The sequence below is a fragment of the Plecotus auritus genome (assembly GCF_963455305.1).
Source record: "Plecotus auritus genome assembly, chromosome: 11".
NCBI lineage: Eukaryota > Metazoa > Chordata > Mammalia > Chiroptera > Vespertilionidae > Plecotus > Plecotus auritus.
This window is the reverse complement of record NC_137777.1, coordinates 29078460-29084459: the sequence shown is the minus strand read 5'-3', so window position 1 is coordinate 29084459 and position 6000 is coordinate 29078460.

The following is a 6000-nucleotide window of genomic DNA, read 5'->3' as shown; positions in this document are numbered from 1 at the left end:
CATGGTCAGGGATTTGGAAAGTGCAGTCACACCAAAAGCCTGGGAGAAGAAGTGGGGATATTTGGTAGACAACAATCATGGCTCCCACCATTTACCCTTCTGCTCACAAAATATTCTCTGTCTTTACTTACATGCAGAATATACTTATTCCTTCCCTCACTGAACACAAGTTCAATCTGTTCCCTGCAGCCAGCTTGAAAGGCAGAATCTCTGGGTGATGTGAGGTTTCTTCACTGGGGGAATGTGTGTAGTGGTATCAGGCTTGAATATCATTCCTTTTGGTCTAGAGACAACTTGTTCTGCTTCCCCTGCTGATTAGTATAAAGAACAAAACAAGGATACTACAAGGGAAGAATGAGAGAGACAGTAGTCACTTTTCTAAGCAATTTTGAAATCCCACTGTGCAGACAATAGCTAAAGTCTCCTGTGTTGGTGGTGGGGAATGTTCCTTGGTTAGCCCTCTGGATGGGGTTAATCTTCTTACTTAGCTGTTCTCTATGGACTTCAGGTTCCCTCTCTGAGAGTTTATTCTTTTTCATTCTTTCTGGCCATAGCTGAAGAAGATTTTGGTGAGTATGCCCTACTTAGGGGCTGAATGCGCTCTTATCCTACTATCTGTATTTAGACAAGTGGGAAACCCAAAGTTAAATATCAAACAGTGTGGTGACCTTTAATCCATGATGACGGTTCTTTTGGCAATGTAATTCTCTCAGAAATAGGGATTCTTATCTAATATCAGTCAGCTTCACATGCCAATAGAAGCTATCATTATTTTACAAACATATTCCTTTGGTCTTTTCTATCTTCAATTAATTGTGGGAATGTCTATTGTCCCTAAGATGTTTTATTTACTTAAAAAGATTTATCAGACACTACTCTCTTAGTCTGAAACAACTTAATCTGGTGGTGTGCTGGTAAATATTTAGCCACTGGCTTTTGGTGGTGGTGGTAGCGGGGAGGACAGGGGAGGACAGGGGAAGCCCTCATTTGTAGCATGTCTAGTTCAGGCTGCTATAACAAATTACCATAAACTGAGTGGTTTAAACAACAGACAGTTATTTTTCATGGTTCTGGAGGCCAGATTCTAAGGTCAGAGTTCTTGGTGAGTGCCTTCTTCCTGGTTTGCGGATGGCCATCTTATCCTCGGATGGGGGAAAGAGTGTTAGCTAGCTAGCTGTTTGGCCTCTTCTTATAAGGACACTGACCTCATGGGTAAGGACTCCATCCTCATAACCTAATTACCTCCTAAAGGTCCCCCCTCCAAATATCGTCACATTGGGATTAGGGTTTCAACATATGAATTCGAGTGGGAGGGGAGCACATTCAGTTCAAAGCATAGCATTGGCTGATTCCCAGGGTATAAATACTGCCACTGTGGACCATTTCAAGCTACCAACATGACTCATATAATCACTGATTTTATAGGACGTCCAATACCGAGATACAGCAATAACCTTGAGAGCATAGATAATAGTAAAATGTCATACAATAATTACAGCGTGATGAGTTTTGAATATTATATTTGTTTTTAATGTAATTTATGTAATTTTAATAATGGCTGTTTTTAACTATTGCCTTATAAATTTCTAAAAACTTAGCCATTGGCTCTTATTGAGCTAGTATGAGCCAGTTCAGCACACGGTTGCCTTAATCAATTCAGATTTTATAACAGTGAGTGTAATGGTCACACACTTGCTTTTATTTTTCCTATGAGGCTGAGCTTTAACTGTCCATTGTTGCTTCTGTCTACTGTCAGTTTTGGGGTTGGCAAGCAGTTGCTGAGCAAGTTCTGGAATGCCGGCTGAGAGCAGAAGAACCTCCCAATTTGTAAACAATACATTTTGGAGTGTTTTGAAACATAGCACTCATACACTCAGAAAAGACCTTGGATATAGTTTAACTGGCCAAAACCAAACGTAGATTTGCATAGGTTAAAATGAAGAAGTTTTGCGCACATAGAATCAAAGTAATGTTAGCAACCAGGCTCTGGGAGGAACAGCTTTGGGAACTAGAAACCAGAGATGTCACAATTGAAACTCTTACCTCTGCTTCTTTCTAGGTGTCCACATTTTCTCTCTTGACAACTTCCTCTACTTCATAAGTTTCAAGTTTTTGTCTTGGAGCTACTATCGCAGTGGTAGTTTAATACCAGTTAAAATCCCAAGAAAGAACTGTGAGCGCTCTAATTGGGATGGGTGCCCACTCACTGACCAATAAACGGCGATTAAGGGAGTGGTAGTAGGGAGGCAGGTAATTATGGTTCGCCCCCAGGAGAGTTAGATGTCTACTCTTAGACTACAGAAGCTCACACTTGATCAGGATAGTGGAGTGAAGGCGCTGTAGCGATCCTGACAAGGCAGAGTCATACATTACTGTGTGTCCTGCACATGTCTCATGTTGCCCTATTGAGAGAATGAATTATGCACAGGTACCTGAGGTCTTACCTTTAAAATAGCTTATTAAGTTTAGGTTTCACCCATCCATCCATCCATGCAAATGAATTGACTCTCTGACATAAAGAGAAAATTTAGAAACATTAAAAAGCCTTCAAGACACAAGCATTGTGTGACCTTGAAAATTTTTGAAATAACTTGTTCATTGAGACACATTGGCCTGCTTGGGTTACTAATCAATTTTAAGGCCATAGATTGTATTTATGTTTCCACATTAATTTCTGTAAGTGCACATTTTAAAACTCTAGAGTATAATTTAACTCACTATCAGTCTTACAATTAAACCATCTAAATGTGTGGGTTAGAAGTCAGGAAAAAGTGGAGGAGACAAATGGTAAGACAGAATTCTTATCATAGAATCAAGGGCAAATGAATTGGTGAAAATGTTTTCCTGCCTGAAGACTACTGGTTGAGTATCAGTGAACTCTGATACCAAACGTCTTTATGGAGAACTGAAAAGTCCAGTTTATTCCAAGGAGAGTCTCTTTTGGCTTTAAGATGCAATAATTATGCCTATTTCTCTCCTTTGTTGGGCAGTGTCCTGGTGAGAAAAAGCCTGCCTGAGAGTAATGTTGGGGCTGGAGTGGCTTGGAAGCAGTACACATCTCATCCTGAAAGATAGAGTCTAAAAGTTGGCTTACTAAGGGGTGCCAAGGCCAAATTCATTATAAAATTCCAAAATCTGGGTTGCCTGCCCAATAGTTGAGGAAGAGGTTGACAAAGTGTAGGCCAAAACAGTGGAGGCTGTTATAGACTGCCCCCCTGCCCCTCCCCACCAAAGGTCATATGTTGAAGCCCTGGTCCCCACTGTAATGGTATTTGGAGGTGGCACCTTTAGGAGGTAATTAGGTCATGGCAGTGGAGTCCTCACAATGGAATTATTGACCTTCTAAGAAGAGACATGAGAGAGCTAGCTTCTCTCCTCCACCATCTCCAATCCCCCCTCTCTCTACGCCATGTAAAGATAACAGCAAGAAGGAGAACATTTACAAGCCAGGAGGAGAGCTCTTACTAATAACTGAATCTGCCAGCACCTGCAACTTAGATTTTCCAGCTTCCAGAACTGTGAGAAATATTGGTTATCTAAGCCCCCCAGTTATGGCATTCCATTATGGCAGCCTGAACTGAAGGAAAAGTGGGTCAACAGCAACAAAGCAGGCAAACAGACATAACCTGTAGGACAGGAATGTTGGCTCCATTAGTGCCTTGGTACTATGGTCTCGGGCCCTATTTGGGGGTGTGTATGGCTTTTTACAGGGACTCCACAGGATGGACAGAATTAATCACAGTTGATGCTAAATATACTTCTTTGACAATAAAGAAAAAGTAGTGATCTTTTTAATTATTTATATATGTGGTGTTAGGACTGGAATCATACTAATATTGAAATAGGTGTCAAGGGTAAGGGTGTGAGGTGGTAGGTAGAATGGGTGAAATAATGTTGGGTGGAAAGTGTTTATGGGCAAAGCTGACCATATTTAACTTACTGTTGTAATGGTCAGAACTGCCTCCAATCATCCCTTCCTTCTCTCATCAACCCCAACATTGGCTTCCCATGGCTATTTGGTTGTGGAGGTGAGAGAGAAAATAGTTATGGTTATAGGAATAGGATTTAATTTTGGAGTAGAAGCTACATATTCTGTATTGTTTACCTATTTTCCAAGAGCATTCTGAGGATTTTTACTGATGGGATAGTTGAGAGCAATCACCACAAAGTCTAAATGTGCATCGTTTAAAATATTGCCTGATTGGTCTTTCATTTCAGTTAGGAAGGCACAGATGTTTAATCACACTGGTTTCTATATTTAAGATATAGATAAGATTCTACTTTTAATCACCGTAAGTTATTCTAATTGCAATTATTTCCTTATGCTATATCAATCTGCATTTCCTACCATATAAGGTGAATTTACTGAACCTCTTAAGAAACATTCCTTACTGATGGGCTACATTACATTTTTTAGAGGCCATATTTGTTGAAGGTGCTAGTGCATTTACTTGCTCTGACTTTCTTCCAAACACATTAAATGACCTTGAAGTATGATTAATCACAGTAGATTTTTTTAAAGTAACATATCATATTTTTATTTAACTTGACTTTTTTTTTTCTTCTTCTTGGTTCCCTCCACTTAATTGCTTTAATGAGAAACCAGATTCCTAGAGAAAACACTTCTTGGCACAGATACCAGTTCTCCCAAACTGGTACACAGCAGTGCTGCTGGGGTTGACTCTCCCAGTGGGAGGGGGCATCTGAAGTGAGGTTGTTTTCGAAAGGTTGACATTGGGGCCCTGGCTATGATACTACAGTCCCATTCAGTCTTTTATTATTCTTGCTCTGTAACTTGACTTTGGTCCAGGAAGAGGAAATCCTTGGGCTTAATTGAAGACAATCAGCCCAAGGTCAGGAGGGTAATGCTAAACAGACTGGAGGTAAAGGTAGCATGGAAATAGGGAAGAAGGTAAGACTAGAGTGGATTCAAAGATTAGACTTAGGATGGAAGCTGAATGCATCTGGAAGGCAAAATATACTTGAACCTAAAATATACAGAGCCCTGGGGAGAAATAAAAATAAATCAAGCTTATTTAGTTTATTACCTTTCCACTTCCCTGGTGGTTTGTCCAGCTGTTACCCCAGTTTGGGCAGGCGGTTTGTAAGCCTGATTGTTAGGTGTTTATCATGGGCTGCCTGTTAGAGCAGCTGCTGGTAAAAGAACCCTCAATGCCTTCATTATACATCAACTCTCAAAACTCACAGTTGCTGATATTAAACTGCTTTGATTGGAGATTATAGGGATTCATTTAAATTTTAAGTGGCACATTGCAATGTGCTTTTAGGTAATCTGTAATGCGCCTCTGGGCATAGCCCATTTTTATGTAGGTGTCTAAATTACAGAGTGGGAATGCTTTAGATTAAAGTGAGTAAGCAGCCCCTGCCACGGAGGAACTTTTTTCAGTTAGCTGCATTGCCCCTCACAGTCCTGGATATGGCTAATAAAATATCACAAGAAAGTAACCTTTTACTCAATGGATTCTCCTTTGCAAAAGCCATTGAGGGTTGGCCATAAATATTTCCTGAAGGGTAGTTGTCCTTAATACCATTTTACAGATGAGGAAATCAAAGGTTTAAATAAAACTCATGAATTCTTAGAGACTAGCATTGTGGTCAGAAAGGTGAACCATGGAGACAGACTGCTTGGATTTGAATCCCGGCTCCATCACTTATTACCTGTGTTGCTCTGAGCAAGTTATTTATCCTTTTTGTTCTCAGTCTTCATGTCTGAAAATAGGAATAACACTAGCTTCTGCCTTCTAGGTTTCTTATGGGGAATGGTGCGCTAGTATTTTTAAAGCTTAAGAACATGGTAAGCATCATAAAAGTGTTTTGTGATCCATAGTTTCTTATCTGAAACTGAGGGACAGATGTGTTTTAGAATTCAGACTTTTTCAGATTTTAGAAAAGTGATAGATATGAGGCAAAATATTATGTGACAGCTACAGGAGGGTCTGGGCACTGAAATCAAACATACTGATGGTTTTGCAGCCAAAC